This window comes from Acomys minous, assembly GCF_964271855.1.
Source record: "Acomys minous genome assembly, chromosome: 10".
NCBI classification, from domain to species: domain Eukaryota; kingdom Metazoa; phylum Chordata; class Mammalia; order Rodentia; family Muridae; genus Acomys; species Acomys minous.
In genome coordinates, this window is record NC_140491.1 from 101,643,338 (window position 1) to 101,664,780 (window position 21,443).

General features: G+C 37.8%; 1 protein-coding gene across 1 annotated transcript in view; it reads right to left on the reverse strand.

Annotated features, from left to right (window-relative positions):
• Positions 1-21,230, reverse strand: part of SCN7A (sodium voltage-gated channel alpha subunit 7) — an 88,091-nt gene extending 66,861 nt beyond the window's left edge. Inside the window, exon 1 of the mRNA XM_084798175.1 lies at positions 20,941-21,230. The gene's annotated coding sequence lies outside the window, so the exon portion shown is untranslated. The remainder of the gene's footprint in view (positions 1-20,940) is intronic.
• Between the last annotated feature and the right edge of the window lie 213 nt (positions 21,231-21,443).

The following is a 21,443-nucleotide window of genomic DNA, read 5'->3' on the forward strand; positions in this document are numbered from 1 at the left end:
ACCCTACCCACTTGAGGCTATGCCCTGGTACTGGGACTGTACAAATTTTTCTCTGGCAGCCAGGTTGTTGAAAGTCCACTGGGTGTATAGCTTCACTGTCATATCTAGAAATCTCATTCTCAAAGCAGACATCCTGCTTCTGGCTTTTATAATCTTGCTCTCTCCCCTCCTAGGATGTTCCCTGAGCCTTAGGCATAGAATTTGTGTTATCGATTGCCACCTCAGGCTCGGCACCTGGAAACCAGTTACTCTCTTCATTTTGACTAGTAGTGCCTTTTTGTAATGGCTCCTGTTGGAAAAAGAAGCTTTTTGAATGAAAGGTATGTAGACATATCTGTGAGTATTGGAATAAATATTTAGAATATAGTTAAATGTATACTACATTATAAAAGTGGCCGTAGTAGGTTCTCTTCTAAGATTCATGATCCATGGGTCATTGGATATGAATACAGCGCTAGGCTTGATAATTATCCTGTTAAAGGGGCCCAAGGAACAATTCAACAGCTGTTGGTTGCTGCTAATATATAAGTACAGATGCTATTATTGCACATTTAGGGATATCCTGTCATGCTGGTCATTGTTGTGGCTCACTCAAGTAACATAACTTCATATATATACATACATATATATAATTTATGTAATAATAAATATATACATCTATATTAATTTTAGGGAATTATTCCATGAATCAAACACTCTTAGTGATATTTATTCATTTTCTTTCCTTCTTCTTTTGTATCATCATCTCTATTTCCAATTAAGGCCACTCCTCCTTTTTTCAGCTTTTCCCATCCACCCTTCATATCTCCTGTACTCTTCTATTTCAACTCTACAACCCTGTCATCATGGTCTCCTCTTTATTTTATTGTTTTCTGTTGTTATCCCAGGTTATATACCAACATCTGAAGGTTTGGAGCTAAGGGCCAGAGGAGAGGAAAAAGAGCATGAAGAAGTTTTTCTTTCTAGGTCCAGGTGAAATCATTTAATATGTTTTTTAGTTCCATCCATGTACCTGAACATTTTCTTTTCCTTACAACCAAATAATATTTCATTGTATTTGTACCCCATTCTCATCCATTCATCAGCTGAAGGACATTTAGGTGGTTCTCCTTCCAAACTACTGTGAACATAACTTTCCAGTATTTATTTATAGTCTATAACTAAAAAACACATTAAATGTAAAAGTAGCTCTTTGTCATGTTAGAGCCATGGATTCATTTTGCCTTCAAGTAGCTACTTGTGACCACAGAGAGGTACAGTAATATTAGTGGCTGCTTCTGCCTAAGTCCTTAAGAAATCGTCTGGAGCCAGGTGCAGTGGCACATGCCTATAAGCGCAGCACTTAAGGGGCAGATGTCTGTGAGTTCGAGGCTAGTTTGCACTAAAAGTCAAGTCCAGTACAACCAAAGCCACACAGAGAAACCCTGTCTTGAAACCCTCTTCCCCCCCCCAAAAAAAAAGATAGAAAAAGAAAAAGAAATGGTCATAGCTTAGGTGTGGAGCAACACCAAAGAGAGAACCCTGGCAAGAAAGTGAGCACATGGCTGTGTGGAGCTCTCATCCCATACGCACATTATAAAATAAAATAACTGCTCACATTAATATTGTTATTTTCCAAATACCTTGATATATACATATATATGATACTCATTAAAAGGTTTCTAAAATTATCCGCGTGCACAACATGCATACACACCCAGACTCATGCTATACCAGTAGCAACACGACATAATAAGCTTTATTGTGGGCTGTCAAAGTGCTTTGGATAAGTGTGATTTGTGTTACAGGTAATAGTTTAATCTTGAAATTTGATTATAGAGTGTTTAATGAGTTTTACAAAATTATGCTTGGCACAGGCATCATCGTAGATAAACTATTAATGGCGGATGCTAATAGTAGTAAACATCAATTACTGTATCATGATATAGCACAGTATGACCCAAAAGGAATCACTCAATCATCTCTTTGTGATTGCAGTGTTCACGTGCTTCTTTCTGCAGTCAAGTGTTATCTGCGGTTGTCTCACTGTTTCTTAATCAGCCCCTTTTATTTATAAAATGAAGAAATAAATTTGAAGGGTGCATGCCTATATTTAGCTAAGTTCTTCCCAATAAATGAGCCACTACAAAGCATGTCAATGAACATTTTACATTCACACACACTGGGCCTGCTGTGCTTTACATTTTTACCATAAGCTTTTATTACTTAACAAAGTAAAATAAAATAAAATTATAGCATGGCTCAACATATCAAAACATACATACTAGGATAATATGGTAACATGATATGTTTATAAGTATTTCCCCAAAGCCACTCAACTCCTTATTGTCTTATGTCTTTTAGATTGAAAAGAGAACTTAGGTTCTGTTGGGAAATAGCCTAGTGGAGATAAATGAAACAAATAAAATCACAAAGCTTGACAGATACATATATATCCAATGGTTCCTAGTGTTTACAGAGATCTCAGTTAATTATATATTGAACTTGATTTTTTTCAGTCATACAGTAGGGATTCCTCCTTGAATCAAAATAAAATTATACATGTTGAGAAAAAATTGATTAAAGTAATAGGTGCATACCAGATAAGAAACCAATACGTCTTTCGGCAACTTATTATTTACTTTTATTTATGTGTATTAGTGCTTTTCCGAGATTCAGGCCTGTGCGCTGTGTATATGTGTAGTGCCTGTGGAGCTCAGAATATGCCACTGGATCCCTTCGGAACTTGAGTTATAGATGGTTTTTAGCCACCATGTGAGTTCTGGGAATCAAATTTGGGTCCTCTGGAAGAGCAGTTGGTAAACTTAAAAACTGAGTCATCTCTTCAGCTCCTTAAAAATAATTTTATTTGTAATGAAATTTGGTACATGGATCAAAGGTAGTAGAATTATATATAGTGGCAGTGCATACAAGACTCAGAAGTTGGTGCTAGATATACCCATGTGCTCAAGCATAACAGGGAAGAAATATGCATCGTAGCACAGAAAACTGCCAAAGTGTTTTATTTAATAGCAATCTGAATACAAGTCAATACCAATTTCTTTTCCCAAGAAAGATAATAGAACCTTAGCATGTGTTGACAGCAGATGGAGAGGAAATTCTCTTCTATTCAGTGTGGGTAAACTAGAACAAAACCTAATTAAATAAAATTTTTGCTTAAAATAAAATAACACTATGGAAAGTCTGGCTAAAAATTGAAAGTATGTCATAGTGACACAGAAAAAGTACAAAGTAGAATCTTGTTGCTTCCAAGTATCTGAAAGATGTTATATGGAAGGGATATTAAACTCCTGTATTATATAAAGGAAGAGCTAGAATCAATGAGTCAATAGCAGAGCAGATTTGCTTTTAAGATAAAGACTTTTGTAAAATTGAAGTTGATGTGGGCATCATGCCTCACCTTAAGTAGCAATAGGAAGCACACAATTACTGTAGTGGTGTGAGACATTTGCAACAAAGGCAAATATTGACTAGTAATGTCCAATATCATGTAATCTTAGAACAAGCAAATGTTAAGATGTTTTTATTGGAAATTTTGCACAGCATCACAAGGTATATAGGTTGGCCAAGATTGGAGGATTATGAATTCAGAATACCTGGACTTAGGGCACCATCACACTCAACCTAAAATAATTCTTATACTTACTGGTTTTAGAACCACTTAGATGGTTAGCCAACAATACTAAACTTGTGTATATTAAATTTATATTTATTAGTACTAGACTCAAAGGAGATGTTTCAAGCTCATGGTAAAATACTATCATTAGTATAAAGAGTCTAGGCACACTTCACTGACACCTCAAGAATCAGTTTTCAAGTCTGTTTTCTTGGTATACAGTCCCAATATAACTTCCCTTTTCTGTACCACTTCTTGGTAAAATAATCCAATGATCCTTTGTTTTATTAGCTACTATATTTGAAACTTCAGTAAAATTCTCAGTGTCTTTCCATATATGTCAAATTTGGGATCCCTCATATATATGCAATGTAAAATGCTATAAGATTAAATCAGATAACAGAGAAACCCTGAGCCACATTATAGCCTTTATTGGGACTTATTCTCTCACTCAGTGCAGCAACTTATTTCAGATGACACTTTTAGTAGTTACTCTGGCACTGAAAGAAATTTTACCCAATTGTAGACAAAAGGAATGAGTGGACAGCAGGCATTTGTCTTCTATGCACTACACTGCAACTCAAACATTCATCAGACGGAACTGGCAGGCCTCTGACTTTTAGAGCGTAGAGTGCAGACTGAATTATTAATCATTAAAACATAATTCAGTAAAAGCATTTCTGTGGTGAATTTATATAATATGGTCCAGGCACTATGCTTTCTGTTGAGCTATCTTAATACAGCATCAGTGCCTAAGAAAATAACGATTAATAGTTAATCTGTCCATTAGATGGCCTTTCTAAAAAAATTTGAACAGCTAGAGTAAGCTTTTTGCAATAATGATATCACACTCAACTCATACTTGCAGCCCTGGCAAGTCACAGTTGTGTAGTTGTTCATTAAAATGGAATTAATTTCTCTTGAAGAACGAGAAAATGTATAGAGTATACTCTTACAGAAAAGGTTATTTGATTTAAAAATTGTGGACAAATTTATCAAAATAATGTGGTAACTGTAATTATGACCACTCTGAATGACAGCCATTTCTGAGAAACTTGTTTGAAGTTATTTTTTTTCCTTCATGTTGTCCTTGTACATACTATTTTACAGAAGAAGAGGTATGTCTTGGTTTCTTGCATGACTGCTGGGTAATTGGAGGAGACCAACACTAACTCAATTGTGCTTAGATCTAAGTTTGGATGTGCTTAAATGAAAACCCCCACATAAGGTATAAATACTTTAGGAAAATGTAAACTACTGAATCCTAGTATGACTACTTTGGAAATATCCAAAACAAGGGAAAAGTTGAATCACTTTACGGTTGACAGGCTAATGGCAAATCAACATGCACAGGGAAAGATAAACCAGAAAAGTAGACATTAATCTGAAGAGAAGAGATTGCTAGCATGTAATCCACTCTCTGGATTTAGGGAATTTGTAAATCTATAAATCATGCTACTGAATAACAATGGAAAAGAAAGAGCTAGGTAATTGGGAGAACAATTTATTTTACTTCACATAGATCTAGGTAACTGTATCCTTGGAGAATCTAAGAAAAATCACAAGTTCAATATTCTAAACCTGGATCCAAAGATATAAAGTAGGAATGGTTATGAGTAATCTCATTTCTGAAGATGGCAGAGGTTTCGTTGCACCTTTTAGCACTTTAGGGCAGCAACAAAGCAAGGCTACCACTGTGTGTTTGACATCTTGGGGTTCAAGTATTATGAATGCTCATTGGATTTTTTTTTTTTGCCAAATGATATTGACCCTGGACTTAACAGGGTGTTATTCTCCTTATTGATGTAAGTAAGAATACTTAAAGGTGATTTTTAATCTATCATGTAATTTCATATTTCCCAGTGCCATTCTTTCTATGATCATTAACCGTAATATGAAGCATTGGCAGGTTGTAGACACATATAGTTATGGACAAGTGTCTTTCAAATTGAAGTGGAAATTTAAAGTTATTCAAGGAATAATAATATTCACATTGTTCATTCAGCATTATTTTTTCAGACAGGAGGCCCTCTCCCTGTCAGTAAACCTTACAGATTTACTCCTCCATGATCCATGTTTTCAATTTCCCTTGACATTCACAACTTTAATAGAGACTTGGAAATGTGAGATACAGTTCATGTGGCTCTGGATTTATTGTCTGTGTACAACATTGCGAAGTTTGAGTATTTGCTATAGTTTACTATGCCAATAGTGAGGGCCAACAGTGTGTAGTTTTGAGGGCTTTCTCTCTTCTTCACTGCATGCTTGGAGAAATACATATGGCTAGAAGTGGAATTGAGAAGTTTCTGTTAACCTTGGTTGAATCACTTTTATAATCAGATCCATTTCTAGATGGCTTAATTATTTAAATGTAAAAGCAAGGTATACATTAAAAAAACTGGAAAACATTCTGAACATAAGTGTGCATTCATTTATTTATTAAAATAGAGAGGCAGGAATGTCTCAGTATATAAAGTGCTTGTCAGTCGAGTGTAAAGACAGACATTCAGATCGCCACAGGAATGATGGCGCTCATATAATATCAGTGGTTAGGGAGCAGAGAAAGGATATTTGATGCACAGTATGGCTTACTGAGCCAGCTAAATAGATAAACTCCAGGTTCAATGAGAGTCCTCACATTGGTAAATAAAATGAAGAGCAATCTAGGAAGACACCAATGTCAACCTGTGGTACAGACACATGCATATGATTCATATACATGTGTACACATACACATGCAATAAGTAAGTAAATATAAATGAAATCCTGGTTTAGCAGTGTTGACAGACATGAAGGAAAGCATCCTAAGAAACACTTGGTATCATTAGTCATTGCAACATTTCTTTATCAGACTCTGGGTTGAGGTGTCTCAGATGCAGCCTCTAAAACCATATAGATAGGATAATATAAATTACTTAGGCTTTGCAAACTACAGTAGTTTTCTGGAATTAATTAAAAGTGGAAATAAGAAGCAACTAGATGATAATGTTCTCTAATATCTTTAAACTGCTAAATGCTAATAGTTGACATCTAGGTCCAGGCAGAGTCCTTGACAGAGGTTTATAAAATTTGGCTGGAAGTGAGTATTTGCTACTTCTAAAGATATTGTAGAACGTGGGAAATACTCCTGCAACTGTTAGGAAAAAGGAGATTTTTTTTTTTACTTTGAGATACAGCTATAAACTTCAAAAAGTGAAAATTCAGTGGGAAATTGTAAGTAGAGATCCAAAGGTTGATAAAGATAAGTAAGTTCTATTTGTGTGGATGTGGTATATATGCAAATATGCCTATGTATTCATTTAGCATGCATGAATTAGTATGCAATGATGCAAATCACAGAAACCAAGTTCTAATAAAGGAGTATGTGTGTTGGCAAAATATTTTATTTTATTTTTTTAAAGTGTGTGTATATGTATGTATGTGTGTGCACATGCATGGGTGTATGTAATGTGTGTGCATTGTACATGTGTAGTGTATTCTTATGTGTGCATGTGGGGGGGGGGGGTGCTAGTGAGTATGCGGATGTGTACAGAGGCCGGAAAGTAATGATAGGGTGTCTTTACTAAAAAGCTTTTACATCTTCATTTTAAAGACACAAACATCCTTATTTCAGCTATACTGAGTGGCCAGGGATCCTGAAATCTCCTTGTAGCCCCCATCCTATGTCCTGGCATCATAGGAATATTCCACAAAACCTGGCTTTTACAAACGCCCTTGTCCTGTGTGGCTTAGCAAGCATGACACCTGAGAAGCCATCATCTCTAACCCTGAAATTGTTGTAAAAATGATTTCAAATATAATCCACTGGAAAGCACCTTTAACAACAATTTTAGATTAATCTAGAAATAAAAGATCAGTTTTAAAGTTTACATTAAGTCACAGAAATTTAAAGCAGTTAAGAAAGAATGACATATGTACTAGAAGACAATCACAAGAACAATTATTGAATTCTTCTTAGATAAGTGGAAATAAAAACAAAATATACAAAGAAAAGAAGTTGTTAAATCTGCAATTCCACCTTCAGCAAAGATCTTCAACAATGAACATAGGGTAAAGACAATTTCAATTCTTTCAGGTAGATATTTAGATATTTAAGATGAATAAATGAAAAGCAAATGATGAAATTAGATATGGTACATAACTGTAAAAATTAAAAAAGAATCTTGCTTAATTTCCCAAACCTCGAAACAGTCTACCAAAATAGATTGAAATAAAAATATCTGTGCTATTTTTATAGTACAAAACTTACACAATAGAATGCATTTCAGCAATACAAAGGTTGAACTACCAATAGAAATAATGAGTCAAAAACTCACTTTGAGAAACAGATATACCAAAGATTATACATACACTGCATAACTCTATTCCTAAGAGAAGGGGAAGCACGTCTCATTATTGGACCAGTCATCATGGAGTCAGTACTGGTGGAAGTGTGCAAAGTCTGTCATGAGTTTGGAACACACAGGTAAATATCCTCATCAAAGTGACACTCAGACTCTTAGGACTTGTGTATTTTACTTTTAGGAAGCCATAAAAATTGTGATTTCCATTTAATGATTACACCAATAAAGAAATCTGAAGAGCCAGATATAAGGTCATTCACAAATTGTTTTGGAAGACATGGAATAAGAATTGAAACCTGATTTTAGAAATGTACAGATGGACAGATATGGGATGAAGTCAACACAAAATGGTCATTTGTGAGCTCCAGTCATTATGTACACAGTTACTGATAAAACATTTCTCACAGACCCTTTAAATGTTTGAAATAGCTTATCATCAATATGTGGAGGAGAGTTTAGTTGTAGGGATAGTTTCCTATATAGTCTCTATTTTTAAATTTTAATTAGTTAGTTACTTTTTAAAAATATATTTTATTAATTTATTCATATTATATCTCAGTTGTTATCCCATCCCTTGTATCCTCCCATTCTTCCCTCCCTCCCATTTTCCCCTTACTCCCCTCCCCTATGACTGTGACTGAGGGGGACCTCCTCCCCCGTATATGCTCATAGGGTATCAAGTCTCTTCTTGGTAGCCTGCTATCCTTCTTCTGAGTGCCGCCAGGCCTCCCCATCCAAGGAACGTGGTCAAATATGGGGCACCAAGTTCATGTGAAAGTCAGTCCCCACTCTCCACTCAACAGTGGAGAATGTCCTCTCCATTGGCTAGATCTGGGTAGGGGTTCAAAGTTTACTGTATGTACTGTCATTGGCTGGTGCCATAGTTTGAGCAGGACCCCTGGGCCCAGATCTTTTTATGTGTATGTATCTGAATATATGTCTGTGTACCACAGCTGTACAGTGCCCTCAGTGGACTGGAGTTACAGCCAGTTGTGTACTGCCATGTGGTGTTGGTTATCAAATCTGGATTTTCCACAAGAGTAGCCAGTGTTCTTAAACAATGAGCCATCTCTTCAGCTCAGTATTATTACTTTTAAAATAGTGCTTACTCATTGTAAATACTCATGCAATTTATAAAACTCACTTTTCTTTATCTTTGATCTTATACAAGTAACTTCACCTCTTGGGACCTTGGTTTTTTTCAATTACAAAGTGGAAATGATAAAAAAAAAAAATAAGAGTAATGCTAGCAATGTTAAGGAATGCAAGGCATTTAGATCAATGTCTTCCAGGTACTCTAAGTTTGCCTTAGTATTATGCGCTCTTAAAGTATACTATTTTTATACTTACTGGTCTTTTTCAATGAAAGTTATCTGATATATTGGAATGTATAAATAAAATATACAGAGTACAACATAATTCCTTCTTGGTAACCAATAATTAATAGTAAAATAATAAATTACAACAATCAACTGTAGTACAGTGACATTTTGTGTATTTTATAGTTTCCAAAGCTCAGTGAGCTTTTTTCTTCTTTATTTATATTTCTTTATCATTAGATTTTTCAGCTTGTTACTATTTTCATACTGTTTGCTTCTGTTTCCTCTTCTAACAATTGTCTCTAACTCATTACAACTGAACACAATCATGGAAATAACAGGATATAAAAAGCAGCCTAAGAGAGCCAATGAAACAGTCAACTATACTATCAAGATTTTGGCTCTTTAGATTTCCTTCCCTCCTTTGTCTAGCCACACCCAATGTTCTATTATTTTTCTGAACTGAGCTGAGCTTTAAGGGCCAAGGTTGATGGAGAATGAGCTGCGTCAATATGCCATCTCACATATCTCTCTAGGTTTGAGGTTCCTAGTCTGATTTAGAAAGAGCAGATGAAATTGCAAGTATAATCTAAATTTGTCACAATTATTCCTTAATGTCTTGAGTCTCAAGGGTACAAATACTTTTATGTGGGATACAAAAAGGATCGAGGTTCTCAGACCTTTGTCTCTAGGGAAATAGTCATGTCCATTTGCAGGGAAAGACTCTAGGGCTTCCACAATTGGCTGGAGTTTGCTCCATCAATGCACACTTAGTTGGCCCTTTGTAGTCCTGTATTTTCATCTCATTAATGCAACTGAACTTTCTTTATTCCAGTTCTTCTACTTGCTCTTGAGAGCAAACATTTTTTCTTGTTATGGTTTATTCTGTTTTAATGTAAGCCACTGCTAATTTATTTATGGCTCTTATTTTAGGGGCTCTTTGAAACTGTGTTTCTTTTATAGTTCAACAGAATTTGGCTAATGCTCCCAATATATAACTTCTTGGAGAATAATTAACCTAATCACAATGGGACCAAGTGTAGTTCATATTTGCTGGTTTCATATTTCTAAGTTGCTTAAATCTACTATTCTTCATTTCTCTTACCTTATCCTACTCTAACTCTTTGGAACACAGTACTGAAATAGGATATCTTAAACAGAAACATTGAAAGAAAAGAAGGTCTCTCCAACACAGTCTTACTTACTCTAAAGAACAGATAATTTTTGCACAGCTTGTCATGATGTAGCCCATGTTCGCACTGAACTTACAATATTTCTATTTTAGGTTTCATACGTCAACTGCATGTGTTTACCACCATGCTCAGCCATTATCTTTTATTATTATACTATAACCTTTTCACTTTGAATACATTAAAGTGCTTTCTAGACTTTAATAATCTTGTGACACTAAAATTAACCATAGTGTTATGTCTTTTATATATTTTATTTTTTAATTATACCTAATGTTTGCACACACAAAGAATCTATAATGGTGTTTTGATTTGCATACCTTAGGTGCTTTGCTTTGGCTCTTCATTCATGGAATATGTAATTATAGTGTGATAAACATGCTACCACACACCAATGTTGCAATTATAGAACAAAGTGCCAATTTTGGGTCAATGGGATACAAAGTCTTAAACAAATTTGATCAAACCTTTCCCTTGTTCTTTCTTGAAAATGATTAAGCTGAGAAGAGACCAAAATTATTCTAAAAGCTGGTGAACCTGGATTGTATAGGTTGCAAAACAGGATTGTACCCTTGAACAATAAATTAATCAATATATTCCTGACATGCAACATGACACAGTCAGTAAACAGCATCCGCTTAGAAGCATACAGAGTCAGATAGCAAAAACCAAAATCTAACCCTCCCTGCTTGCAAAGTGGAAGAGCCCTGAAATTAAGAACCTAGTAGGAGCCAACAGCAGGAAGAGATGCAGGTTGGAGGGCAGTGATATCCTCTCAAGTCTCTCACAAGATATGCCATTATGACCTGTGACTGTGATAAAACAACAGACAGAGGTGTTTATCTATCAAATCTATCAAGTTTACAATGTAAAGCTGGTTCTGCCCTAAATTTTCATAGCTAATATCTTCCAAGGTATACCAACATTCTTTCATTCCCTGCCAGGGATCCCAGAAAATAGTACAACCCAGCACTTTACATAGCTTAATTAACCTTATTTCTCCAGATGTTCTAAATACTTCCAATACATTGTTAAATCATTAGGATTACAGAGTCATGCCTTGTTACCTCAGCAAATAATCAAGGTGTAATAGAGTTAGGGCTGTCTTAGAATTCTGTACACTAGACACATTCCATTATATTCTTGACCCAAAATTCCTGGATGATGCTCACATAAGAGATTTTTTTTTAAGTTACAGAAAAGTACCCTGACACTCACCACAGGGAAACAAATATGTCTTTCTAATTTGGCTTTTGTAATCGTTGATACAACTGACTACTCTTGAGATGGATGAACTGACTGATGCCTATAGAGAAACAAACTCGGAAACTAGGAATACCTCTAGAGTACTCAAGAAGCTTTCACAGCCAGCTGGGCTCATGTATCTTTCTGGGTCTTTATTCTGCTAGATTTCCTTGGCTTAGCTTCTCAACAGAGGAAGTAAACACAGAGACTATAAAGCATTCTTCTGAATCTATGAAAGAGAGATGAGTTTGGAATCGTTTTCTTATATGTTCAGCAATAAACCTCTAACATCTGCTCTGCCTATATTAGCTTGACGTGGAAACAAAGTCATCAACAATGTGCTAGGTTCTGGAAGGATGAGTTGATGCAATGGTGTCCAATTTACACTTCAGGAAGCCTATAGTCAGTCCCTGAGAGGACAAACTATGAGGTTCACCAGATGATTTGAGGACTGTGGAGTGACACAATCCTATCAGTGCGTTGAAGAGAATCGGATTAGCTCTTGCCTGTACAACAGAATTCTCCACAGCTTACCTATCAAAAAATGAGGAAACCGTGGTCCAAGCCAGGCAACTTTAGAATATCTGCGATGCAGCTGCATGAGATGAATGTCATGCATACTGAGGACAGAAAGGTTCCTGAACACCACACTCTACTCAAACATCTTTATACATCTCTATAGCACAGGCATCAGTAGATTTCATTTTTCTTCTGTTTTAATCTCAATAAACATACTAGGAAGGATCAAGCATAAACTAATATCAGGGGAAATATAGCTGCCTAGGACATCTGCTTACTGAAAAGATTCACATTATTTTCACTTCTCTAGGCATCCCCTTTCCCTCTGCTGCACAATTTGGCCTGATTCTCTGAGTACCTGTTTGATGGTGGTCTTGTCAAGGTGGTATCCAGGTAACAGATGACATCAGACACCTGGACACCAAAGCCCTAGGGTTTGAGATTAAACCATGGGGACTTCCATCTTATCCCATGCCTAGTTGGTAACTACTTTCTCTTTTATTTCTTCCCCTTATATATTTCTCCTTCGATTCTTTTCTCTTATTCCCATGATGGTCTGCCTTATCTTGAAATGCTACAGCCAAAAGTCTTCAGAAGCTGGAGACAATTTGAGTGCACACTAGTTATAGAAGAAAACTACCAACATCCTCTTTCATTTCCGAAAGAATCCTGAATTAGATGCTGAATTACATGGTCACTTTATCAATGCACTACTTTACAACTAGGCTTATCTGAACTCAGCTCAATAGGTTAAACCAGCTTCATTAGCATTCCCTGCCCACAAGTGATGCTTAATCTTAGAAATAATGAAGGGAAAAAAAAGAAAAAGAAAGAATGAAGAGCACAAAAACAAACAAGCAAGCAAACAAACAAAACAACAACGAAAAATCTAGAAAGTCTGGTCGATGTTTTCTTATTTTCAGCCTCAATTCCATCCCCTTCCCTCCCCCCCCCACATCATTTCTCAGTTTGATATCAAGATAAGAGTTTGCAATGATGCAGCCAAGAAGAGCAACCAAATACTCCAGAGATCTTTGGTGTCTACCCAGGGCCTCTGTATGTCTATTGCGATTTTCAAGAATTTAATCTACTGAAGGTAAAAAATTAACCAGCATGCTTTCTGGGAACAGGAGGAATTTTTTGGGAAGCAAATGTTTTGATTAGTCTTCACAGAGAATTGTAATAGATATGACAGGTACACATCTGCTTATGGATATACATATGCACATTTCTGATGAACCTCCAAAACTCTTTAGGTTAGAAAATAAGGCATACTTATGAAAAAGAGGAGAAAAAGATCATATAAATAAAGAGTAAGAAAAAAGAGAACCAAAAATTTAGTACAGTGAACACATCAAGTATAGGTGGCAGCCCAGATGCAAGTTTCATGCCGACATAATAGTATGAAACTATTTCTTATTAAATACCTGTCAAACTCTTTTGAACAAATAGCGTTCAACACCAAACACAGACAATTCATGAAGCTAGTACATCAGTGCCGTTCAAATAATTGTCTTTAAAACAACAATATTTATAAGTCCACCTTAATATGTTACATTAGATTGCTTCAGACTAGAAGGTTCCATCAGCATAGGTGAAAGATGGAGAAATGTAAGCATTGACAGGATTGAGAATATAGGAAGCTAACTGCTAATCAATTTGGTCAATGTAGACTGACATCTTGTTTGGTTGTGGCTGCTTCACTGCACTTAGTAGATGTACTGTAGCTTTTATTTAATCTTTTTGCCTTCTAGAATGACTCACAGCCAGATCATCTGATACTTTCTTTCACTCAAATGTCTCTGGCTAGAATTTATTGTCTCTATGGAGTACTGCACACAAATCTTATTCGATGCATTGTTCTTTTCTCTTTTTTTAATGGGAGTCTACAAAATATATATTCATTGATTTTTGAAAGCAGAAGCTTACAAGGAAAGATGATTGAAGCTAATAAAATTCTGAGAAGCCTGAATAAAACTAACATAATCAATAACTTTAATGGTGAAACTCTATAGAGACATAATGGAGACATAGCTCAGTGGAACAGCCTTTGGTTGGCTGGCATATGGAGGCAGGCAATGGGCACTCTGATACACTTTAGATCAGAGTATAAATTTCTGTATTTTTTTTCTTTGGGGTAACACAATTTGCAGTCTGTATGGAATATGAAAATCCAGAAATCAAAATATCATACAGTGAAATTTTGAGAATAAAGGGTATCTTGACTGAGATAACACTAGTGTACCTAGATTTTGGCAGCCATCTAGGATGCTTCCCTTCCTTATTCTCCTTGATGCTCTCCTTTCACTGATTCTTGATTGGTCATTGCTGGTACCTGATGCCCAGTCTGTAACGTTGTCAATGGACAATCGATCTGCCTCGACTTTTGTCACATTGTCTTTGGACCTAAGCTTTTTGCACCCATGTTATCTAACAAGGTCAACACAGGACAGCATTAAATCGTACGCTGTAAGTGATCAAGGGATGACTTGATGGAGGTGAGGAGACATGCAGAGTTACACGAAAACACTACATGACTTTGTATGAGAAACCCAAATTCTACAGGTTTTGGTATCCACAAAGGGGGGGGGTTTCCTGGGACCAATCTATGATTACCATGGTGACTTCATTTGTTTAGTATTAATGATAAGTTAAAAGTTGCATAATGTATTCTAGATTCATTTACAGTGTAAAGTGTGCATGTGTGTGTGTGTGTGTGTGTGTGTGTGTGTGTGTGTGTGTGTAGGAACTAAAGTCAGAATTTTAATGGGATTGTCAGCATGATCCTATTAATTATATCATTATTTATCACAGGAATGATACAGAAGCCAACTCAGTATCTATCAACAGAAGAATGGAAAAAGCAAATATATAAATATCACTCATAAAGAAGGAAGTTCATAAAGAACCTAACTTTTTTGTTTGATTATACTTCTTAAAATTTTAGTTCATATTTTTCTATAAATTATAGACTACAAACAATGTTCTAATAAGTAGAGGAATGTCAGCAAAATCTCAAGTACAGACTTCCTCATTGTTTTAAGGGACACATTTCACCTGGCGTCTAACAAACCTAGATTTTTATAATGGCTAGATTTTAAAACCAGGATTGGTGGTCTTTGAAAATTTCTTGTACTGAGGGAAGGGGTATTAATGTCACCCACATTCTGAGTGGCAGAGTTAATTTAATTATAAGAGCAGAGTCACGGGACAAACACTTTAGATCGATACTAGTGCCTGGTGTTTATTGTTCAGAATTAATGTTCAGAAAGGCTTAGGGCCTCCCAAAACAACACAGACTGTAGCCATTCCTCATGTGTGCCCACTAAAACTACAGCATAGGACACTATTGTAAAATAACACACACACACTGGGTGTAGGACACAGAGCTCAAAACGAACTGGAAGCTTCTTCCCTGCTAAGTAGATTTCATATTTCTAGAAGATATATATGCAGCCGGGAGGGGGAAGTCATGAGGTACTTCTCAATGGTAGACTTTGAGCACTGAAATACTGACCTGACAGGCAAGATCTGCCTACTGGTGCAATTATGGGTCTATTACAGAGCAACCATCACTTTATGATTAGATAGGAGGCTTGTCCCACAGGACGGAATTCATACCTCATACTAGAAATGCATATGGCTGCCCTAGAAGGAGACTCATTAATATTGTTTTTCTAAATAGGCATGATGTAAACCTAACTTCAAAATATCGTTCCTTGTTAAGGATACGTAATACTCTTATCCTTGATCAGAGAAGTGGCTTGCTGTTTAGGCAAACAGCAATGAGTGCAGAACAGCTGCTCAGGGAGCAGAGAATAAGCAAATAAATAATGGCTATCTATGGAAGTGATTCTAAGCCTGCCTAATGCCGTGACCTTTTAATGCAGTTTCCTCAGGTTGTGGTGACCCCAACCATACCGTTATTCTTGTTGCTACGTCATAACTGATATTTTCTACTGTTATGAATCATAATGTAAGTATTTTTTTTTTGGAGAAGTTTGCCAAGGAGTCGTGACCTACCGTTTGAGAACCACTGTTCTATGATCATACCACCCCGAATACTTTCTGTGTCACTTGAACATAAGTGACTGAACAAAACATTTGTATCCTCCCTTCCAAAGCTCAGGGGATAGTGTGAAAAGAAGGGGCAGAAAGAGTGGGAGAACCGGATGGCGTAGATTAGGACTATAAGAAACCATATGTTTATTAGAGGTCACTGGAATCCTGAACTCAGCTCATATGGTTTCCTGCCCTGGGAGTCACGAGGCAGGGCCCGTCAACATCCACATCAGGTGGAAATTTAATCCACCTGACAAAACCATCCTCCTCAGCATCGAAGACTCCATTACTCACTGTCCTAGATGTGAGAGTTTTCTTAGTTGATATTTTAACACCCAAGAGATGCAGAAGAGAATTGAGACAGAAAAAAAAAAGAGAGAGAGAGATTTATTTCGGCAAGTTAACTCCGCATAAGGAAAGATACCATGAAAGCTGGGAAACTATTGGATGTTGAAAGATGCTGGGGAAGGGGAAAGTCTTTTCTACCCGAGTGGTGTAGCTACATGCTCCAGTGGATTACCTCACAACCTGCCGTTTATACACAGCCTTGGGTAAATTTTGTGAGTCACAACACAAACTAAAGGCCCAAACTAAAGAAGTAAAATGACATGAGATGGCGAAGGTGACTTGCAGGAAGGAGGGAAGAACTGATGGGGGAAGGAGAATAATAAGAAAAAATCCAATTAAAGTTCAATATGAATTTGGATACCTACAACGGCACATGGGGTATCAAGACTGTAGAAGGTGGGCTTGACCATGGTGAATCTTTATAGCTAGCCAGACAATGTAAGTAGGAGAGGATTCTGGGCACCAGAATGTAAGCTTTGTTATTGGGCCAATGTCCACTTGAGCTTTCCTATGCCAATTTCTCTGTTCCCTAGGAATGTCTCCGATTGAGATGGTAAAAACTATCAAGCTATGTTTGTCTGGTCTACAAAACAAGTCTGCTAGAGGAATGCCAAAAGCTTTCAAAATTAAATATTCTACAAGCTTCTTCTGTCAGACCCTTGACCAGAAGAAACTGGCCAGGGGCCATTTACGACCTCAGAGGGGAGGAATGCATTTCTATTAAAGAAATACAAAGGAGATGCAGTAAGGAATGTAGCTTGCACAGTCCCCAGCAACCCTAAGACCTTTTGGACAACAGTAGTAGATGCCAATGGATCTATGAAATGCTGTTCTTAAATCCAGAACTGGCACATTTCCTGGAGTCTTGACAGCCTCTTAGAACTGCCTCTTTACTTCTCTTCACAGCCTTGAGTCTGTCAGACTTTCCAGGATCCCTGAGAGCCCCAAAACTCAAAGGTTTTCACATGTGAAAACACTAAACATAATAGATTCCCACCCATTCTCAAACTGCAGAACAACAACAACAAAGAAACTTTGAAATCAATTGTGGTGAGTGACAATTAATCAATTTTTAATTTTACTTTCCACTGGGCAAAACCATGACAACCATGGCTATATGGTCTAGGGAAGACAGAAGCTGCAGACCAGAGTCAACATTGTAACCCATAATCAGTGGTTCAGGCCATGTGGACTCAGCTGAGCTAAAAAGCTTCACTCTTTGAGTACAAGGAATGGAATATTCCACTGGACACAGATTATTCATCTGGGGAGTATGGTCTCCAAAGAATCAGCATCTGGTGTCCTAGTCTAAAACCACATGTTCTAATTATAGACATTTCAAGTTTGAATTCTAATGAGCACGACCCCAACTTTAGCACTTCTTTCAATCGAGATATTTGGTAGCTACACCATGAGGTTGGTACCTGACTCTGTTGCGGAGCTATTCCTAGTTACTCTCAGCTATCTTTAGCAGACTGAGCTCGGTCAGAAGAGCTACACAACAAAAGAGAGACCCTGCTGCTTGGTAGAGTAGGAAAGAGAACAGTAAGATGGACCCTGGTTTATAAGAAGAAAAAAAAAGGCATTGGCCCCATGAATGTTTGCAAAGCAGAATCTTAACTGGATCAGGAGATGTGGCACAGCTGAGATGTATCTATAGCAACATCATTTGAAAGCACTCTCTTCCATGCCATAGGCTCAATTTTTCAGTGTTTGGGAGGTGGGAATTTGCTTAGTTGGTGTGTGTCACTCAGGAAATACAGGGGAGAAAAGGACTAAGGCAAGAGACATGATGTCTGTTTTTACAAATTAATCTCATGTAAGGAAAGATGGTATCTTTGCGGAGAGCCAGTAGAGGCAGGTAGGAGTTGTGGACAGTCTCACACTGATCAATATTGATATTAGCTAGTAGGGAAAAAAAAAGATCAGGCTCCCTGAAAATTAATAATGATTAAAGAAATGGAGGTCATGGATTTGTGAGAGAGCAGTGGGGTGGAAAGGGAGGAAAAAGAAAAAAAAAATGGTTACACCAAAGGTAATGGGGTAAGCAAAGGGGGTAAAATGATATAATTATATTACAGTATCAAAAATCAAAAATATATTTAAAATAATATCTCTTGTGCACTAACAATTCTACAATAAGCTTTTTTTTTTCTTTTAGACAGCCCTGACTGTCCTGGACTCACTTTATAGACCAGGCTGGCCTTGAACTCACAGCGATCTGCCTTCCTCTGCCTCCCCAGTGCTGGGACTAAAGGCGTGTGCCACAACCACCCAGCTGCAATAAGCTTTAAAGACCAAGTTTAAGTAATCACTAGAGAGTTATGGGTGAATTTCTGAGTAGTACTCTGCCGTGAAGAGCTTATTGCAGTGAGGTCCAGAATTGGGAGAATTAGCATAATCCTTATCTGAGGAAGGGGTTGGGCAAAAACATTGACTCTACATTTCTAGTCGGCTAAAACATGACTACGTCTCATTCAGGCAAATTCATCCACAGCACAGATCAGTTGCCTTTCCTTTGTTTACCACATAAGAGTCAGGAGACAGAATGTCCTGGTGTCTGGGTCTTACTCCAGTTCTCCAGGTGAGACTGAGGAGCAGCAATGGTGCCCACGTCCCCACAGCATCACTGGAGGCAGGACAGTCTCTTTTCCAGAGCCTTATGACCAACTTTAGTTAATTCTGTAATTTTAAAAACACCCATGAGGGTGAGTGGGGGAACAGGCATTCACAGTATCCCTTGCTGAACTGCAAGACTTAATGGACTTCTGCAGCCAAGGGTTTTCAATGCCTAAGCTTGATTGCACCTATCATAATAATAGCAAATAAACTCATGACTGTCTACTTACTCTGCCTAATGGTTTTAAACCAGAAACTGAGGCCATACAACAAAAGCACCATTATAAACTGAAAAGAGAAAGGGGGTAAATCATACTTAAAGAATACTCAAAGGCATTACAATACGACTGGCACACCTCCTAGAGCTCGTACAGGTTCGAACGCACTTTTAAGGGTACACATGATGAGAAATACATTTGACTTTCTCTTGCTCTCATAATTCTAGAATGGGTTGTCCAAAGACGCTTTCTTCCCATATCATACTACACTGGTGAGGTAGAGAAAAAGAAACAGTTAGACAAACTATTGCTCTCACAAAACAATTCATATAGTCCCTGTTAGTCTTTAGCGGGAATTTGTGATATACCTACCGTTTACAAGTCAGGAGAAACAAATTGCAAGTTAAATAGTAACAGTTTATTTTGTTATGCCAAATGCAAACAGGGTTTTATACATTCCAAATCTCCTAACTTTTATGACTGGGATTCTAGCTCAATTATTGGGTAGCCCAATAACTCATAAAATAATTACTTGAGGGTACAGAAGCAGGAGTGCAGCTGTAAACTGAGTATTAGAAGCCCACAGAAGAGGAAGGGGGCCACTGTGCCTTGTGGATCTTGGCTGTTACCTCTAAAAGTAGCCACTGGGGATAGCACGTATAGGACTAGCCATGGCAGGCAAGGTGCCAGGATGCTGATCACTCTGCAGAAGGTCCCTTCCACTGTGCTCTAAGTTCTCCCCACCAAGATACTTCCACGCTTCTATTTCAGATTTCCCTGGCCAATATCAACACGGCACATTGAACGGGTCCGTCAGCTGAGAAATCTGCACAGATTCTGCATTAGCTCTGATCTGACACTTCTGTACAGGCTGGAGGGAACACAACCACAAGAGCATCACCCTTTCCGAAAGGAAACAGACCCGTAGAAAAACTGTGTTTGGGATTTCACACAGTACAATAAACAAAACATACAACCCTGTTAAACCAAATGTTGCCAAATTCCAAGCTGTTCAGAATAAACACACACATTTCCAGTAGCAGTCTTCCTCTGCTCTAACACTGAGATCGTCACGTCAAAAGTTCCACTCTGGAATGCACAAAATTACCCAAAATACAGAGACCAAATCCCTTCATCGCATATTCCAACTCTCTTATCCCCCGGCTCCATCTGTAACCATCACCATCTGGGGAGTTCTAGTTATTTTAACAGTGACAGAGCATCTCTTGGTTTCAGCTCCACCTGGTTGGGTGGTACACTAATCACATATGCAAAACACACACCCACCTTGCAGCTGCTAGTTTAGGTCTACTTATTAATGTGTTTTCTGGCTTTCAAACATTTCCCAAAGATCGTGCATGGGGTGGGGCGGGTGGAGTGGGAAGGAAAAGCCGGGCAGCCACAAGCTATCCCCATCCTGGGCTTGCCACTACAAGAAAAAAAAAAACAAACTGCACTTACTTGCTGCCAAATGACAGTCTTCACTAAAACTCCACCAAGAAGCCCAGAAGCAAGGCTCCTGAGAGCCCTTTGCTCTCCTGGGCCTCCCTTTCTTCTCAGATCTCTGCTTGGGAGGTTCTTGCTGAGCTGTACTCTCTCTCCACCGCTCCTGCGGGCTAGATAATCAGCCACCTGGGACTCCCGACAGTCAAGGACCCAGAGACCACCTACAGACAGATGGCCAGCAAGCCTTGTAGCTGTTTTTGTTTCCTTTGCCTTCCTGCCTCCCTTCTCTTGGCCACTCCCCCACCCACATCTCCAGGCCAGCCTGTGACTCTAGAAACTAGATAAGCGTGGGCGGGTGAAATTGACAGAGACCCAGCTGCAGAGGCAATAACAGCTTCAGCTGTGGCTTTGCATCCTCCTCCTGCTGCCCAGGAAAGAGCCAGTCAGACAAGAAGGGTTAGGATGGAGTGAAGGGGGAAGGAGAGACCTGGGCAAAGGACGTGAAGGGTCCAAAGCCT